The following is a 20,819-nucleotide window of genomic DNA, read 5'->3' as shown; positions in this document are numbered from 1 at the left end:
GGTGCTAGTGCTCTAGGTATTAGCCGTCCCCTTTAGTTGAGTGACTCTGGTAGAGGTGTAGCATGATTGGGCAAGCCGGTGCTAGTGCTCTGGGTATTAGCCGTCCCCTTTAGTTGAGTGACTCTGGTAGAGGTGTAGCATGATTGGGCAAGCCGGTGCTAGTGCTCTGGGTATTAGCCGTCCCCTTTAGTTGAGTGACTCTGGTAGAGGTGTAGCATGATTGGGCAAGCCGGTGCTAGTGCTCTGGGTATTAGCCACCCCCTTTAGTTGAGTGACACTGGCAGGGGTGTAGCATGATTGGGAAAATTGGTGCTAGTGCTCTGAGTATTAGCTGTCCCCTTTAGTTGACTGACACTGGCAGAGGCATAGTATTATTGGACAAACCGGTGCTAGTGCTCTGGGTATTAGCCGCCCCCTTTCGTTGTGTGATGCTTAGGCCATTAGCCTAAGCTATTTCCTGCTCAGCTTAGAGTCTGACTCTTCATCTCCATATTTGCTCAGCAGTGAGTCATAGGAAACAGGGAATGGTGGCAAAGAACACATGAGTCCCACGACCGTTTCGGTAGTATGTCACATCCTACATCGGTTATCCCACATGCTAGAAAAATTACTACGGCATTACCGTGGCCATTCTGTGCAACCAAAGGGTTAGCCAGACGTCTGATAATTGAAGGATCTGCGACCAATGCAGTGTCTTTGTACGCAGATGCTTGAACTTGCAATTCCGCAGGTCTCAATACATTCCTTGGCGACTGTGACATTAGCATATTTTCCCACAGCAACTGCGAAAACCGGCACCGCAACAACATGAACGTACATCTGTGATCAGGCATATCACTATTATTTTATTATTTTATTTATTACCATTTATTTATATAGCGCACACTTTTTCTGCATCACTCACATGTCCACTCCATCTTATATAGTTTCCGCTTACAGAATTACCCAGCATTCTCAGCTCTCTTTGAGGACCATTCTGTAGTATTGTACCTGCAGATTCTAATTTCATTGCAGCCTATGGCCAATTTTTCTGCAATTTAGATAAAATATATAATTTAGCAAACCAATATTGCTTGATCAGCGAGTGTTTTATAGTGCCATTAGCCCAAGATTGCTATTACTTTAATGTATTTTTTATTAAGACAATAAAGGTTGAGAAGATTCTTACATCATTGTGTGTGATTTGATTTTGTAGATAATCCAGACATATGATTAACAATGAAGTAGATTTAGATTAGCGTTTACCTTTTGTTTACCATTCTTACACTCATCTCGCCTTGGAATCTATTGAGAATCAATATTTCAATAAAGGCTACTTCAAATTCTCCATTAATTTGCATTGTCACAATTTATAGAATGCTCCTAATGCATAAAGTAAAGAGGAATTCTGTTATATTCATTTTAACTAAAAACTAGGCTTAAGCTAAGCATTCAACAGCCTGTGGACCTCATTCAGACCCGTACGCAATCGCTTAAGCGCTTGCAAGCGGGTTGATGTTTGGCTGTACACACACGCAGCGGCCGCACTGCGCGTGCGCAAGCCCTGGAGCGAGAGAGAAATTCTCTCGCTCCGGGGCTCACTACAAAAGGGGCGGCTGTCGATGTTGATCAACAGCTCGACCCATTTTGTAGGCGTAGCAGGGGGGTGGCTTCACGAACAGAGGCGTTCCCAAGCGAACGCCTGCCGTTTGTGGGCGGCCCTAATGACATCACCAGTGATGTCAGTGGGAGAGCTTCCGGCTCTGTTAGAGCCGAAAGCTCTCTGGGGCTTGCGGCAGATGAGACCCTTCCACAAGGGTCTCGTCGCAAGCCCCGATGGTCGCGATGGTCTTGACCATCGCGACCATCATCCTGGCCACTCGTTAAAGCTGTGGGTGGTAACCCACAGCCTAGCGAGCGGCCAGGAGTTTGGATCATTTTTAAGATGCGGCCACCCTCATTCAGAGCGGCTCTGAATGAGGTCCTGTGTGCTATATGGAACAACGAAGAAAACACAATAATGCAGTATGGTGCCCTTTTCACTGCTCCTGCATGTAATTGAGATTTCTGGGCTCAAACATTTATTTAATACACTACAATGTGTATGTTAAGCTATCTATATTGCATACTACATGCATTTTGTTTAGGCATTATTTGTTTGTTATTTTTTTATTATAATTTTCAATGGCGTATGTAACCTACAGTAGGGGCTGCAGCCCTCCCAGTAAAAGCCGCCACCTCAGTGAGCCAGTTGCAGTCCGTGACTACACAGGCTACACTCAGTGTCTGGCTGTGGCTTTCCATTGGAAGCGCTACTTGCCAGTCACACACAGGACAGGCAGTTCCAGGAGGAGGTGAGAGATTGTGCTTCCAGTGGGAAGCCACTCCTCTGCCTTTCGGGCAGCTCTGCCCAGCTTCTAGGGACTTCAGTCCCTAGAAGCAGATGTTTTGCCCATGTGTGGCACCACCGCCGCTTGTGCACATGCACCAGTCCCGGCGCCTGACAGGCTCATTGCGCAGGTGCCGGGTCCCAGCCCGCCGGGACTGCAGTGTCTCCCCCTCTCCTTAGGCAGCAGCAAAGAAGGTAGGAACCGCTGCTGATAGCATTCCATAAAGGGGATATTGATTCATTCATTGATTCATTTAACTTTACAAGAAATTATAGGAAAATTCTTCACCAGCTCAGAATAGACAAAACACACTGGGGCTCATGAGCAAGTCGAACGTCATGTGTGTATGTTCGGTCGGACTCATGGAATATCCAGTCTACAACACTAGTGTGTATGCCAGGTTTGTCTCTGGAGCAATAAGTATAGCATAGAGAAAATATGTAGAAGTGGTTTGACAGCGTTTGTAGTCAATAACAAAGTCACACTCAGGGCCAATGAGAGCCTGGACGGGTCCAGGTACCGTTGGTGGGTGTGGCTACACCTACTCATGTACAGTATTAGTTCTTTTCAACTGGAAGCACAGCCACAGCATAGTGGGGAAATGGCTACGGCTTAGTAAGGGCCTGGTCATTGCATAGCGTGGAAGTATGCTTCCCTGCACTTCCGGGACCCTACAGAGACTCAAGCCTAGTTAATAACTACCTGCTGTTCTCTCTTGACCTCTCTCCCTGCTTTCTCTAATTGCTATATAGCAGACACTCAAGTTTTAAAATAAAAAAATAAAGAAAATGAATATAATTAAAATGATTATCTACATGTGATCTTTTGCAAAATACACTGTGCATGCCTGTACTGTGATTGGCGCATGCCCAGTGGCCATTGGACAAGGAGGATGACTTTCACAGCTGCCACAAAGCAGCTTATGATTATTTACATTGATTGTGAGCAACTTCCATTCTGTGTATCACTGTTCTGAGGGGCCTGTATGGGACTAGTAGCTGGAGGGAATGCTGATCCTTGCAGTGCAATACTAGAGGATCCTAGGGTGCCCCCAAGTGAGTAGGCTCTCAATTTAGAAACACATGAATATATGACCATAAGTGTGGCCATTATTATATAGTGTAAGACCACCTATCAGAGGCACCTTGATGTGGCGAGTGGCTTATTATACAGTATATTTGCAAATGTTTGTGGATGAGTCCTCTGCAGTTTACTCTCATGGAGGATGTATGTCTCTTTTGCCGATTGCAGTGTACTGGGGGATTCTGTGTTTTTTTTCTTATCTAGATTAACCTCTCCCTTAAGGTGCCCACACACTGGACGACTCGCAAAAGATTCAATGTCATCAACAAATTCCCTAGAACTCCCCGGGCAACTCACCGGCACTCCTGGACAGACTATATCTTACTAAACTGTGCAATGTGATTAACGACCTACAGAGCCGGCAACAGAAATCTTGGGGCCCGGTACACTCATTTTTTGGGGCCCCCTATACCCTCTCCTAGTATTTATCCCGTCACACACACCCCAGCCCCTGTGACTGTCATACATCCCTCTTCCCCAGCCCCTGTGACTGTCACACATACCTATTTCCCAGCCCCTGTGTCTGTCACCCCCCCTCTTCTCCAGCCCCTGTGTCACACATTCCTCTTCCCCAGCCCTTGTGTCTGTCACCCCCCTCTTCCCCAGCCCCTGTCACATCTCCCCCTCTTCCCAAGCCCCTGTCACATTTTCCCCTCACCCCCAGCCCGTCACATCTCCCCCTCTTCCCCAGCCCATCACATCTGCCCTACTTCCCCAGACCCTGTCACATCTCCCCCTCCCCCCCAGCCCCTGTGTGTCCCACCCTCTTAATCTGTAGCTCCCCACCACCGGACTCGTGAGACTCTAGCCCAGCCCGGCCTCGGCCAACGCTTTCCTGCTGCACTTGACTGTACTCTTCAGTCTTCTCTGGTGACCTACACCCGGCGGCTCCTCGGTCTGATTCAGCAGCGCCACGTCATGACGTCACGCGCACTGCGCCGGTCCGGCCTCCCTGTGTTTGCCGGGACGGTAACAGCTAGGTCCCTTTCCACCTTACCAGGACTAGTCAGGAGGATCTTTAGCAGCAATCGTCACAGCAGGTAGTCTGCAGAGGCAAGGGGGACACATGAAATCTGCTCCCAAAATTCCTGAGGGTTCGGGGTCCCTTAGAATCTTGGGATCCAGTTCAAGTGTCTTCTTTGTCCCCCCCTGTTGCCGGGCCTGATGAACTATTGTGCGTCCTTAATGATTTCCAGTGCATCCCTTAAGGAGATCACCAGATCTCCTTAAAGAGATCTACCTGCAGTAGGTAAGATCTGAAGATACGACAAACGACCCGTGGGACCACACATCGGATCGTTATCATTCCTGGAAGCTGCACAATTTGCACATTTTTAAATTATGTATCATTCTGATGCATCGTTTTCCTGCAAATCGTGCCTAAAATCAACCAGTGCGTGGGCACCTTTACACGTACCTGTGATGGGACAATAAACTGATTATGGGCAGGTTCTATTTTGTATATCACAATTATAGTACTCTTTTTGAATAAACTCATATAACATCTAAGAAAAAACAAGTCATTTCTGAACATGAAACAAGAGAAACAGTTTTCCTGCAGATTTGTCCCTCATACCTGTACACAAAGCACATGTCAAAATCCTGCTGTCGGAAGTACAACTCCACAGACACTTTGACTGACACACTGTAGGGTTGTGATCACTTCAAAATCTTGGCTATGATTACCTTTGGGCCTCCCCATTAATAAATCATACCTTTTAAATATTGAGCTTAGAATAATGTCTGTTGGAGCGCCTCACTAATGTTATGTTAAAGTCATTACAGTAAGATGATAGAAACACTATTTCATGTGTAACATTTGTACATTGATATGTTTATTTACATTAACTATTTTTTACCCTAAAAGTAATGACTAGTAGCTCATTAGCACAAATGAGTAAATGTTCAAAAATCAGGATAATTGTGTATCAAAAAAGCTTTGTAGCTGGCTGGTATATTACTCCCAAAACTTGCAGTGTTTACCCTTAAATTTAATGAAAATATCCAGGCTAAAATAATCTTTAGGCCTTGAAGAAGAAACTTTCAGTATCGAAACATGTCAGGTAAGCAGTGATTTTGGACTTACCTATTAGTTTGGGACCAGGTAGATTTTTCATTCTTACCTCAGGTTCATCTTCCTATCTGGACTAGAGGAGGTGTTTGCACCGGGGGAAGCTAATTTTTTAACAATTCCCAGGAACTTTAAAAATTTTTGCCTATTCACTTTTTTTGCACAGTGTTTTATGTAATTTTATTGTCATAATAAATGGTACACTTTTATTGTACCACGGCTCATGATGTTTTAAAAATAAAAAATACAAAGACATCTCACCAGCAGAGGAAAGAAACCTTTATGGGAGTCACATCTAACATCATACCGGGAGTACTGGTACCTTATGGACGTTTGCTTATTAAGGACTTAAAGATGCCTTTATATGTCTACATTTATTAATGAAATTGTGAGTTGCGGTACGCATCACTTTATGACTATACCTTGCTTTGGGTCTGTATTCATTTGTACCTAAAGATAACGTTATGTGTTTGGAATATTCAATTATATTGTGAGTTTTGGTATGCATTAAACAGCTTGTCACCAGAAAGATACTTTGATATGCGTCCACTGCCTGCCCTATTGTGAGTTTGGGTACGTCCAACCTTAACTCTCCCCTAGCGTAGATACCTAGTTCTGACACCTACTTACCTAGTGAGACTAGGTCAACATTAATTTGAAATCTTTATTTTTTTATGGTGTCATCACGTCCATATGTCTGACGACGAGAGAAAGAGAAACAAGACCAGACATAATAGGAGACATCATCTCCATAAGTTTTTTTCACTATTATATTCTTCCGTATATCTAAACTTGCACAACAATTGCTTGAAGGAGTCTCATTTTAGTATCGGTGAGGAGCGCCGGGGTTCACACAATCATTTATTTCTTCTAAAAAAATCTTTGTTGCATTACTTTGGCTTTTTCAGAACCATTATAGTTCCCCCCATCCACCAGGTCTCAATCCACCCATCTCCTCTGCAGTTAATGACTGAATTTGTCATGACAATTTTTTCAAAGGTAAAACCAACCTGGTGCCAATTACTTGTATCCCTTTATATGCTAACACGTTTAAAAATATGCACAGAGAAACAGATGCATGATATCATAAAAAAAATAAAAATATCTATTCCAGCATGGATCTGCATTTTCGGCATTTGGTCTAAAATATCATGGTGTCCGTATACTTCTTATCACATATACTGTATTATGGGGGCTAGAGTAGTTTTCATATTCCTGCTCCTTGTGCCCTACACATAAAATTAAAGCAAAACAAAAATCCTAATATGTTGTCTATTGGATATGTGGTACCCCGGGTGTTGTGGTAGGCACGGATAAGTTAGGAGTAGATAGTATCTTACTGTTAAGACATCAGCTCCAGGAGATCTTCCTTCTTCTTTTGCAATGACTCCACAAGCTTTATCCACCTCAGGCTGTAGGTGAGAAGCTAGCCCCATACACATTAAAATAGGCAGATTCTGTTTGTACCTATATAGGGAATTCAATGAAATAGCATTTTCCCTGCTCTGTAAATCAGGGGTCAACGGGAAACTCAATGATTTCGCATAAATGGCAGAAATGGCAGAATCAATGGGCTTTCCCCACGTGTGAAACCCCTGATGGTTCCGTTCCTCACGGTCTTTTCCACGCCGCTCCTAAAGCTGCGAAGAAAAGTCTACCTAGGGGAGATGATGCGCGGGTTTAACCCCACTAATTGTGTTGCCGGCAGAAGCGTTCTGTCCCAGCAGCTGTATAGCGGTGTGTACGAAAGTCAATAGCGCTCCAAGCCTCTTTCCTGGACCAGTGCTGTCACTGCATCTCTGTCATCTCTGTCTCTATTAATCCCGCTGAAACGTGTTTCGTCTCCTGTTTTACTTCGTCAGTGGGTCCTACTAACGAAGTCTAAAAGTTGGGTACACAACTGATAGATATATCTGCAGACTGTGCAGAACATATGTTTTGCATACATTCTGCGCGATCCGTCGTGAATGACGTCACCCACCCAGTTGAGCTGTCACAAGTGTACGGGTGGTCTATGGGCCTGATTAAGAGAATGACACAATGCTGATATTACGCAGATTGAGCGATTGTTTGCCACTGAGCATGCGTATAAGTCACACTGAGCATGCGCAGCATTGGTTTGCACTTGTGCTCACACAGAGGATTCATACGCAAACTGAGTGACAGGTAGTTAGCATTCGGGGGAGGTAATGGGGGATTTTTAGGCAAATGCAGGTGTGTCTGACCGTTTAAACGCCGTTTCATGGGCATGCATAAATGAGCTATTGCGATCTCCTTCGCAGCATGAGAGCTCGCAGTGTATTAAGAGAGCCATACTGTTTGAGGCAGGTCAGCCCTTGACTTATAAGCTGCGTGGCTGCCTGATCTGCATCGATGTTACCGATGTTTACGCAGTTGTACATTGTCAGACAGATATGAAAAGGCCGCAGTGGGCGTCCCTATGCTCGGGTAAGTTTTGGAAGGCATTAGCATATTTGCGCAGCTGTGTTTCGTGCGAAATCCCAGCTGCGATTGCTTTAGCGTACAATCAGGCCCTATATCCTATGTGTAATTAGTAAAAAAAGAGAAGATTAACAAACCAGGTCCCTAATTTAAAATACATAAATGTTTCAGTAATCCAAGTCTACTGCAAATCTAATTTCAAACACTGACTGAATCAGCTTTTAACAAGGTGTAGGACAGGAAATTTACATAGCTGTTTTTACAACTACCTGCAACATAAACATTGATATCAAGTTGCAGCTTCAGGTCTTAAAAGGTTCCACATGGGTCCTAATACAACCAATTAAACAATAAGAGGGACATTAGTGTTCAACGACAAAAGCTGTTTGTAAACATGTCCTCTTTAAATTAAGTGTCAGCAGGGGACAAAGAGTGTGCTTTGTTCCTCCTGTTTGGATGATTCGTCAGCTAAATGAGTAAACATGTTAAGCAGCGGCTACTTTTTTAAATCCATAATGGCCCCACTGAGATTACTCTGAAATTAGCTGTAAATCGTAGCAAAATGAAACAAAATTCTTCCTTTTATTCACTTAAACCAAATAACATTTTGTGTTTGTGTTATGTGTCAACAGAAAACTAATCTAAAACATTAGCATAAATAAATAATGATTTTTTTTTCTAGAAATACCTTTATTTTGTGACGTCTTGTCAGTTCTGATGAATACGTCCCCTCTCAGTAAGTAGTGATACATAGTCACGCCAACCCCTTTTCACAATGACTTGAACAATTAATCATGCTGTCAACATCTGTAAATAGGCCAAACAAATCTGAGCTTTTTATATATAATACTACATTCTGTAGGTAGAGAAGGTTCTCTCTTTAAGTCATATAACTCACACAATAAATATCTTCTAATCTCTAAATGTTGAGTCAGTCAGTTATTAAAGTAATATATGTTTTTGATGTGGCTTTTCCTGTGTAGGTAGCTGGGAGGGTCTTGGAGTGGTCATTGATGACAATATAGTTTATTGAATGGGTAAGTTAATTTTATTATTAGATAAATGAATTTGGCCTAAATAGTATTACTGATATATCAATAACTAAGATCATGATGTTTCTACTTTATTAGATAATTGATAATTTATTCAATTATTATATATTTATGTTCAGTATCATATGATTTTTTAATCTGGAGGCTGAATTATTTTAATTCTGCTGTCCACTAATAGGATTTAATATAGGTTTTTAAAATGTTAAACAACAAATTATATACTGTATGTGTGCACATGGGCATAAACATTTTTCAATGTAATTAAAATATACAAACATACTTTATATTACATTCATTCTCTTGTATGCAGTAGTTAGCCCTTAGGCATATTATATCTATTATATACTTATAATAAAGTTTTAATGGTTGTATCTGTACATAGATTTTTTTGCGAGCAGTTCAGGCTAAAATACAACCTAGTCACGTGTGTAATGACGCTACTTTGCTAATTATGCACACCCATTAAACGCCATTCTGACGGTCGGGCACGCCTGCGTTCGCATATCCACACCCCCATTTTCAAGCACCTTCCCCTGTTACCACCCACAAACGGCACTATCTGTCACTGAACATAGCGGCTCGACTGCGGGCTATGACCGAACACTTTCCCATCGCAATGACTGGTACGCGCATGCGCATTGCGACTCATACACATGCGCAGTTTGCGAAAAGTCGCTCAATGTGAGCAAGCACAGCATAGCGTACGGGTCTGAATCAGACCCTGTGTATGAACTATCGAGACAAAATAATTTTTTTTCTGAATTTTTGTTTGTCTGAATGTTCGTTCTGTCATCATGCAGAAACTATGGGATGAATTTGGGTTGCGTTTTCAATTTTGTATAGCTTAGTCACTTAGAAAGAAACTGAGATATGAATTATCTCAATGTGATATCAGGGAGGGGAGCAATAAAGGAAAAAACAGACGCTTGACAATCGGCGCATGCAGTGTGCAGGCTCCTCAAGCCAAAAATGAATAGATGTATAGAAATATTTTTAGGAACAAATATACTTTTAGGGACTGTCTATGAACTAAGGAGACAATTTTTTTTTATTGGAATTTGCATTGGCTCCTCAAGTCCAAATTGACTATATGTATATAAATATATATATATATATATATATATATATATATATATATATATATACACTCCTCCCGGCACTCAATAAAACACAGTCCTGGTAACTTGCTAAGGTGCCTTCCCTAAGTGAACAAGTCACTCCATATAGTTGCCTCAATCGGGCGGCACTCAGTAGACTTCCACAGGTTGAGTTATATAAGCATTTATTCTAAATTCAACGTTTCGGGGTTACCCCCTTTGTCAGCACGTCTGCTGTTCTTGAAACCCCGAAACGTCGAATTTGGAATAAATGCTTTGACAACTCGACCTGTGGAAGTCTACTGACTGCCATCCGATTGGGGTAACATATATATATATATATATATATATATATATATATATATAAATAAATATACAAATATAGATTAAAAACAGGATGCGCAACAAGTAATAAAAGAATTTGTTAGCAATTATTCACCGTTTTCCAATATTCAGAACTTGATGCTGGTGCAGCCACTTCCACAAGACTCCACCATCTTTTTCATATGTACATATATTGCACACCCTGAACACAGTTATATCTGTGTATGCATATAGAAATACATAGATATATACAAATCCCAAGATCTATTTCACAGGAAAATCCAACTATATATTAGGCACTAATCAGGCAGCTAATCTTGACTCATGAAGTTGCAGTATACATTTCAATCCAGTAGATGGCACACCAAGACAAATACTACATATCATAGTTACTTGCATGTTACTTGCAACCTTTCAGAGTTACTCTAGGTTAAATAGCAATGAATTTGGGATCTACAAGATAAGATTTGTTTGACTAAAGTGCACTTAGATTGGATTGTGAGATTGATTGCCCCTTGAATTGGATTTTGTGGTTTACATAAAAAAATAGAATACTGTGGATTCTTACTGTTTACAAAGACATTTTTTGATCAGTGTCTACAATATAAAATATACATCACAATTTAGATGCCACTACTGTCTTTGTAAAATGAGTTCCACTGAGCAATAACAGACATCCACGCGAGTGAAGCTGCGGGCAAATGCTATTTACATAATAATTCTTATACATAACTTTCTCTTTTTTTCCCTTGTCTCTTTTATTCTCCCTGTTTATAATTTATGAGAACATGGGCACCACTTTTTTTCTTCATCTGCAAACGGAAATGCTCCAAGCTGACAACATTCTGTGTGGTTCCAATCGCAGCAGAAATAGTGAGTGGAAGGTTCTGACTGCCCTGGATTATGTCTTCTGAATCTTACAAACTTTGCAATCTCTATACTTTTAAAACTCATTATGAAAATACCTGTAGCTAGGTATACCTACCCAATGGAAATCTCCCAATCCTCTTGTCCATTCAAGAAAAAGATTAAGCCTGATATGATAATGGAATATATCCCTTCATTGACCCGAGATAGCCACAGTGTTTCTATTTCCGCTTGGTATTATTGGTCATAATTCCAGGAGTGATCTAATATAAGCATCACCTGGTCACCTGCAAAATCTAATCTATATTGCTCCTTCTGATCTAATTGCTACCTCATACTGAAGAATGGGTTGTCACACAGCGTAAAGCAGTCTAACGCCAACATTGAAATTGTCTAAACACCATCTCCTAAAAATTAATACATTTTTCTTCATATGTTCAATTTGCAGATTTTATGATACTGCTGATAGATGTATTACATAGCTACTGTCTTTATATGTCAGCACTTATTAATTAAATATTAGGTAATAAAAAATTACCCCCTTGGTGTATATTTGGGTCCTCCCTTTCATGGAGATTCTAAAGTAAATAATAGTGGTCAATAGTGGGTGGGGCTTTCAGTGCTGGTAGTGTTCCTTTATAATAAGCTCCACACAACTCTGGTTAGTGTGATTTGATGTTGAATCGGCTGTAACAAGAGGTCTCAGGTATTTCTGAGTGTCACAGTCCCTGTAAGCTCCTCAAGTGTCAGCAGCCAGTGCCCAATTACCATTAAACTCTCACACAGCTCAGTGGACTCCAGTTTGCTGAAAATATATAAGCATACTGAAGTGCAGGGCTGGTTCGAGGCACGTTCAGTGCATTCGGCTGCACAAGGGCGCCATGGTACGACTCTGGAAGAACCCCACCCTTCACCCACCCGCTGGTGTTAGTAGTATAAGCTCAGGGGGAGGGAAGGGGTGGAGGGGGAGGGCAGTGGCAACAGGGCAGCATGGGATGGAACTGGGTGATGAGAAACCTAGAACCGGCCCTGCTGAAGTGGGAGGTGCTAGGCCAATATGTAGCCAAACTGAGCAATTAAAAATGAACTGCAGCTCATAGCAGTGGGGTGAGGCTTATGACAGACCCATTTCTCTAAATGAAGTTCATTGATCCCACCTTTTTCTTATGTAAGCTATATCTACTCACCTAAGCCTCTTGGATTTTATTTTCCAATTTGCAGTTTATCTGTTTGTTCACCTCACATACTGATATCATTTGTGGAGAATCTCATACTTGAAGAGCCAAAAATATTCTGAAAAGAGATTTATTTTGACACCTTACTTTTGGCATATATGAAATTATTAAGGAAATTCTGTGCCTGCACAGTATTTTTATACAAGCTCTCTTGCCTTCTCCCTCTTAAATACTCTGCTACGCTACACAAATGGAGTATGGACCAGGGTATAATCTAGCCAGTGATGTATACAGTACATACCTCTACCTGCTTTCCCGCAACTTGTTCTGTGACATCATGAAGCCACGTCAGCCCAGGGCTCCTCTCTGCATCCCGCTATGGCACTGTACAGTCACTAGCATGTTGCATTGACTTGAATGATTGACTTGACTAAAAATGATTTAATAGGTTTCATTTATAATAAACAATTGTCAATAATGACATCCCTTAGGTCAGGTCTCCTAGTTTATGGCTGGTTAATTAGCTATTTAGTCAGTCACAGTGACAGTCATACTATCTATCAAGCTGATTAATTAAATCCTGCTTTGTTCTATTTATAGAACTATTCATAACTTTAAGATATTTATAGCAAACCTAAATGAGAATAAATGTAATAGGAGTAGAGAACCATCATTTATAATGATTCACAAGTCTCTAAGCCTGACATGCAGTATTTCCCAGCTTATTGCCACGGGGAGCATTGTACAGATATAATCAGTTACACCTTGAAATTATGTCCTCAAAAAGAATGAAATCAAATGAATTCCACATTTCTCTGCATTGTGCAATATCAAACATAAATTTTAATTGCACTTCATTCACTAAGTGCAGCATTACCTCATCCTTTACATTTAACAATGGATTTTCTATAAATCATCAAGTGGTTAAATATGATAAACTGCTCAACATATCACAGAACATGGCAGCGCTTATTAGCACTTGAGAACATATTGATTGGCTAACTTGATTAATCCTTTCTGAAGCTTTATAGTATTGTGTATACTGCACAGGATGCAAAACATGCATACTTGTGTGCTTTGTATATATATATAATTTTATTACATTTATACACCCTAAAACACATATGCATGTAGAAAAAGTAGAAACGTTTATAGTAGAGATGTGCGCCGACCCCCGTGTTTTGATTTGGATCTGTATCTCCTTGTGTTTTGGATCTGGATTTGGTTTGGCCAAAAACGGCCCTTGCGTGTTTTGGTATTGGTTTTGGATCTGGATTTTTTTTCTAAAAAATTTATAAAATCTGCTAAAATCAAATATTTTTTTTTGTTCCTACAGTATTATTAACCTCAATAACTTTAATTTCCACTCGTTTCCAGTCAAATTTGACCACCTCACAGCTCACAATATTGTTTTCATCTGGTTTAGGCCCAAAATTTGCATCAAGCTAGCTGGCTGACTAAGCTAAGTGGCAGCAGTGGGTGGCACAAACACGTGGCAGTTCAACTTCTAACATGGCACATCAGGAAACAAATATTTTTATTATTCAAGAGGCCTGCTGGAGTAGGAGTATGTATTTAGTTAAAGGCAGGGACAGGGAGGGTTGATTGGTAATACATTTAATTAAATTTTTTGATTCTGAAGCAAATTTATGAGAGATGAGGGGAGGGGATGAGGGGAGGCATTTACAAAAAATATTTTTCTCATTCACATTAGTTCTTGCCCCAGAAGAATCCTTGAGTGCTATGCCTGCTGCTGCTGGGAGTGGATTTTCATCCCAGAAGGGGACCAGGAAAACTACTAATAGTGCTTTCAAAAACAACTGACTGTTAAACAATCCTTTGCAAAGATTCCACTTCACTAGAAAAGCATTTCCCAACCTGTACAGGGACATTAAAAATAACTTAATTAGTGGACTCCAAAATGCCGTTGTACCCGCTGTCCACTTAACCACAGATTATGTGGACAAGCTGAACAGAGCAAATGCAAGATTTAATATTAAAGGTTTAAGTCTTATGTTGAGTCTTTCTTGAGAATCCTTGAGTGCTATGCCTGCTGCTGCTGGGAGTGGATTTTCATTCCAGAAGGGGACAAGGAAGACTAGTAGTAGTGCTTTCAAAAAACAATTGACTGTTAAACAATCCTTTGCAAAGATTCCACTTCACTAGAAAAGCATTTCACAACCTGTACAGGGACATTAAATAAAACTTATTTAGTGGCTTCCAAAATGCCATTGTACCCACTGTCCACTTAACCACAGATAGGCGGACAAGCCAAACAGAGCAAATTCAATATTTAAGATTTAAGGTTTAAGTCTTATGTTGTATCTTTCTTGAGAATCATTGAGCACTATGCCTGCTGCTGCTGGGAGTGGATTTTCATCCCAGAAGGGATGAAGATGTTGTTTCTTTTTCCCAATGGACATAGATCTGAAGAGATGTTGGTAAGCAAATTGTCAGCTCAAGAGGCACATGATGCAGAGGTGGCTTCTCCTTCAGTTTCTCCAGCAAGAGCATCTGCCGAGAAAAAACTAAACTTTTCCAAAAAAACCCACTGGTGATGCAGAAGAGTCAACACAACCAAGTTTTTTTGTCTTGTGCCCAGGCATGACAATGGGCTTTTCCTTATCATGGATAACAACTGTTTCATCCACTGGTGCCTAATTTACACAAACAACATCCTCATCAAAAACATCCTCATCACCAACATCCTCATCATCAACATCCTCATCATCAACATCCTCATCATCAACATCCTCATCATCAACATCCTCATCAACAACATCCTCATCAACAACATCCTCATTAGCGTCAGCTACACAAATATCCTGCTCATCTTGGTGCACTTCCACAGAAGCATCCTCAATTTGTATGTCAGCATGTTCACTTGTGCTTACATAATCATAAGAGGCAGAACCACCAGTCATAAATAAAGGCCAAGGCCTTAGCCTTTCCTTGCCACTTCATGTGGTAAAACTGGCATATAGCCAATTTTATGACTTTCTGCAGCTAACTTTCCCTTTCATGTTTTCTTCTTTACCAATGTAAAAGATTGGTTCTTTATTTTAGATGCCCTGACTTAAGCCCTGTATGCCCTTGAGCATCAGCTTTAGTAGATGATGTAGATGGACTAAATCCTCATGACTGGTGGCACTGGCAGCAGCTCTAGCACTAGTATGTGGTTCTTGCTTTCCTCTCAAGTCTCAACTGATCGTTCTCCATATCAACAAACACTAATGAAGTGGGGTACAGCACACACGTCAATTTGTGCCAATTTAAATATTACACTGCGGTATCAATGACCTACAGTGTCACAAGATTTGTTATGAATAAGAAAAGAATAACGCACTGCGCTGCCACACAGTGTCACAAGATTATTTATGAATAAGAATAACACACTGTGCTACCACTTAGTGTCACAAGATTAATTATTTATGAATAAGAATAACACACTGCGCTAACACTTAGTGTCACAAGATTAATTATTTATGAATAAGAATAACACACTGCGCTAACACTTAGTGTCACAAGATTAATTATTTATGAATAAGAATAACACACTGCGCTAACACTTAGTGTCACAAGATTAATTATTTATTAATAAGAATAACACACTGCACTACCACTTAGTGTCACAAGATTAATTATTTATGACTAAGAATAACACACTGCGCTATGTCTAATAGTGTCACAATACGTGGACGATAAACTGCGGTCTGACCGGCAATGACACTGAACAATAATAGCGCAGCTAAGTTTCTAATGCACACACACACAAAAAATGTTTTTGTTGTTTTTGTGGATTGATATTGATATTTTTAATTTCATTTCACTTTTATTTTTCACACTGAAGAGCACTCCTGATTGAGGCAGCAGCCCCTTGATGAACAACACACACCGCACCCCTTTTTGATGGACAACAAAGCAGAACTGCTGAGTGCGGATAGACAACCTGCAGAGCCTCAAATACGTGGACGATAAACTGCGGTCTTGCCAGCACCAAACAATAATAGCACAGCTAAGTTGCTAACGCACAAAAAAAAGCACTTTTATTTTTTTTTACCCTGGTGAAGAGTACCCCTGAGTGACAGAGCACCCCCCCTGGACAACACAGTACCCCTTTATGGACTGCAGCCCTAGCCCCTTGATGCACAGGACAACAACAGCAGCCCTTATGTATAATAACACAGCAGCAGACCCTTGATTGACAGGACAAGTGACACAGCAGCTGCAGCACCCACTGAAGCCCCCCTTTGTATACTGCAGCCCCAGCCCCTTTATGGACAACACAGCAGCAGCCTTCAGCTCCGGACCCCAACAGGACAAGTTGGTCAACACACTGACACAGACAGTGACAGCAACACGTCTTTTCACCATCCACACCCTGCAGTGAATATGGCGCAGATCACTGGGACCTTTACAGAATCCAAAACCCATGAGAATCCGATAGCGGGAGGATGACGTTTTACCTCGTTTTGAGATCCAAGGCACAGCTCGGTTCTCGCATCGGATCTGGAAGTTCGGGTGGGTCTGGTTCTCTGAGAACTGGACCTGCTCATCTCTAGTTTATAGCAATAACTGCAAGTCATCTTACTATCACTTTGGGATATGACAACAAATCTGTGGCGTTTCCTTTCACCTCTGATTCAGGCCCACTTTTGTAGAAAATTAAGAATACAGAGCAGGGTCAGTTTAAAAGAGAAGGGGGCTGTGTACAGCCTTTGTTCGGACCCCTTCCTCTCCGGCAGCAGTAGACTCTGTGTAGGCTTTGTGCAAGAGTCTACTGCATATGCGCAGGTCTCTGGGAACATGGGGCCTAATTCAGAGCCGCTCGCAAGCTGATGCAAGCTGCAAGCTGATGCGCACATGCCGCACCCAGCGTGCGCGAGCCCCGATGAGCAACTGAGCTACAGTCGCAGTGGGGCTCGCTACTGTCATTCGCCCCATTTTGTAGGCGGGTAGGGGGGGTGGCTGCACAAATGCATGCGTTCCCTTAGGAATGCCTGGCGTTTGTAGGAGGACCTACTGACATCACTAGTGATGTCAGTAGTGGACTTCCTGCTCTATTAGAGCAGGGAGTCCACTCTGGCTTGTGGCAGCCGAGACCCTACCCAAGGGTCTCGTCGCAAGCCCGATGGTCATGATAATCGCAACGGTCTCCAGCCCGTTCGCACAAGCTGTGGGTGGACCCACAGCTTTGCGAGCGGCCTGGAGAAAAAAAAAAAATCCACAGACCCTGCAAGCGGGTCTGAATCAGAGCCATGGTGTCTGTGATATGTTCCCTAAGTCTTCTCTACTGCACATGTGTAAATCACAGGAAATATGGCTGTCATGCCATTGTCCTGGTGATTTCTATCTGCAGTGCAGGCCGATGTGGGACTCCGGAGAGTTAAAGATAATTATATATGAGTGCAAGGCGTATGATATTGACCCCCCTGGACCCAGGGGACCATTGTGTACACCGTACACTCTGCACCCATTATAGATATGGGAATGATAAAGAAGTGCATTGACAATTTATCTTGTTCTCAGTATATCTCATGTAGCCCAATATTTGTGTGAATGCTACTACTACTACTACTACTGCTACTACTATTGCTACTACTACTACTACTGCTACTACTACTGCTACTATTGCTACTATTACTACTGCTACTACTACTACTAGTACTGCTACTACTACTCCTGCTATTGCTACTGATGCTACTACTAATGCAACTGCTACTACTACTACTATTGCTACTACTACTACTACTACTACTACTGCCACTACTATTACTACTGCTACTACTACTACTGCCACTACTATTACTACAGCTACTGCTACTACTAGTACTGCTACTACTACTCCTGCTGCTGCTATTGCTACTGATGCTACTACTAATGCAACTGCTACTACTGCTACTACTATTACTACTGCTACTACTACTAATACTGCTACTACTATTGCTACTACTACTACCACCACTACTACTACTACTGCCACTACTATTACTACTGCTACTACTGCTACTACTACTCCTGCTGCGGCTATTGCTACTGATGCTACTACTAATGCAACTGCTACTACTACTATTACTACTACCACTACTGCTATTACTACTGCTACTACTGCTACTACTACTATTAATATTGCTACTACTACTGCCACTACTACTACTACTGCCACTACTACTGCCACTACTATTACTACTGCTACTACTACTGCTACTGGTAGTACTGCTACTACTACTGCTACTATTACTACTATTACTATTGCTACTATTACTAATACTACTATTGCTACTATTACTACTACTACTACTACTGCTACTACTACTAGTACTGCTACTACTACTACTACTATTAATATTGCTACTACTACTACCACTACTACTGCCACTACTATTACTACTGCTACTACTACTGCCACTACTATTACTACTGCTACTGGTAGTACTGCTACTACTACTACTACTATTACTATTGCTACTATTACTATTGCTACTATTACTAATACTACTATTGCTACTATTACTACTGCTACTACTGCTACTACTACTACTGCTGCTACTATTACTATTATTACTAATACTATTACTACTGCTACTACTACTACTGCTACTACTACTACTGCTACTACTAGTACTGCTACTACTACTGCTACTACTACTATTAATATTGCTACTACTACTACCACTACTACTACTGCCACTACTATTACTACTACTACTGCCACTACTATTACTACTGCTACTGGTAGTACTGCTACTACTACTGCTACTACTACTACTATTACTATTGCTACTATTACTATTACTAATACTACTATTGCTACTATTACTATTACTACTGCTACTACTACTGCTACTACTAGTACTGCTACTACTACTACTACTATTAATATTGCTACTACTACTACCACTACTACTACTACTGCCACTACTATTACTACTGCTACTACTACTGCCACTACTATTACTACTGCTACTGGTAGTACTGCTACTACTACTGCTACTATTATTACTATTGCTACTATTACTAATACTACTACTACTGCTACTACTACTGCTACTACTACTACTGCTACTACTAGTACTGCTACTGCTACTACTAGTACTGCTACTACTACTACTACTGATACTACTAGTACTGCTACTACTACTGCTACTACTACTATTAATATTGCTACTACTACTACCACTACTACTGCCACTACTATTACTACTGCTACTACTACTGCCACTACTATTACTACTGCTACTACTACTGCTACTGGTAGTACTGCTACTACTACTGCTACTATTACTATTGCTACTATTACTATTGCTACTATTACTATTACTACTATTGCTACTATTACTACTGCTACTACTACTACTGCTACTACTAGTACTGCTACTACTACTACTACTGCTACTACTAGTACTGCTACTACTACTACTTGTACTTGGACTAGTACTACTACTGCTACTACTAGTCCTGCTATTGCTACTGATGCTACTGCTACTACTACTGCCACTACTATTACTACTGCTACTACTACCACTACTACTACTGCTACTATTGCTACTACTACTATTACTACTGCTACTACTATTGCTACTACTACTCCTGCTGCTGCTATTGCTACTGATGCTACTACTAATGCAACTGCTACTACTACTACTACCACTACTGCTACTACTATTACTACTGCTACTACTAATACTGCTACTTCTATTACTACTACTAATACTGCTACCACTACTTCTGCTACTACTTCTGCTACTACCCAGGGCCGGCTGGCCCATTATGCTGACTACGTATGTGCGTTGGGCGCCAGCCAGCAGAGGGCACTTTGATTCACGCACCCTTCGGCGCCGCACTCTTTCCCACAGCAACCATCTGCCGCAAGGAGGCTCCATTTGCCGGGCGCCCTCTGAGTTTTTACCAGCGGGCACCCGATTCCCAGCAGCGGCATCCGGAGCTCACTACTACTGTGGTCATTGTGTATAAGGGGCACTAATGTGGGCATTGTGTAAAAGGGGCACTACTGTGTCAGAACATAAATAAGGGACATTACTATATGGTGTAATGTGAATCAGGGGCACTATGTGCGGTGTAATGTGAATAGGATAGTGCTACTGAGTGGTGTAGTTTGAATTAGGATGCTATTGTGTGACCATGCCTTTTTCTTTTGAGACCTTTCCTTTAGCATGCCTCCCAACCATCCCTATTTTGGTGACGAAGTGTCCGAGATGGGGGGGGGAGAAATGGTGAATAGATGCCATGCGCATGCAGCATCTATTGACTGGAGAAAAGGACAGGGACCATGCCAAGCAGCTCCAAGAGCACTCTGCATGTACCCAGCATGATTGGAT

At 41.5% G+C, this 20,819-nt stretch overlaps 1 protein-coding gene across 6 annotated transcripts in view; it reads right to left on the bottom strand.

The window, feature by feature from the left end:
* Positions 1–20,819, bottom strand: part of RNF32 (ring finger protein 32) — a 149,246-nt gene that overhangs the window by 94,602 nt on the left and 33,825 nt on the right. For 2 of the 6 annotated variants that reach the window (XM_088450350.1, XM_088450352.1), the window contains exons 2-3: positions 12,493–12,598; positions 8,654–8,772 (exon numbers count right to left, since the gene is read on the bottom strand). The exons of 2 other annotated variants lie outside the window; for them this stretch is intronic. The gene's annotated coding sequence lies outside the window, so the exon portion shown is untranslated. The remainder of the gene's footprint in view (positions 1–8,653; positions 8,773–12,492; positions 12,599–20,819) is intronic. 2 more of the 6 variants (XM_088450354.1, XM_088450351.1) reach the window with 2 other exon arrangements.

Source organism: Taudactylus pleione, unplaced genomic scaffold (assembly GCF_031769625.1).
Source record: "Taudactylus pleione unplaced genomic scaffold, aTauple2 ptg000517l, whole genome shotgun sequence".
Classification (NCBI taxonomy): Eukaryota; Metazoa; Chordata; class Amphibia; order Anura; family Myobatrachidae; genus Taudactylus; species Taudactylus pleione.
The sequence above is the reverse complement of the archived record's forward strand: the minus strand, read 5'-3'. Positions and strand labels throughout refer to the sequence as shown.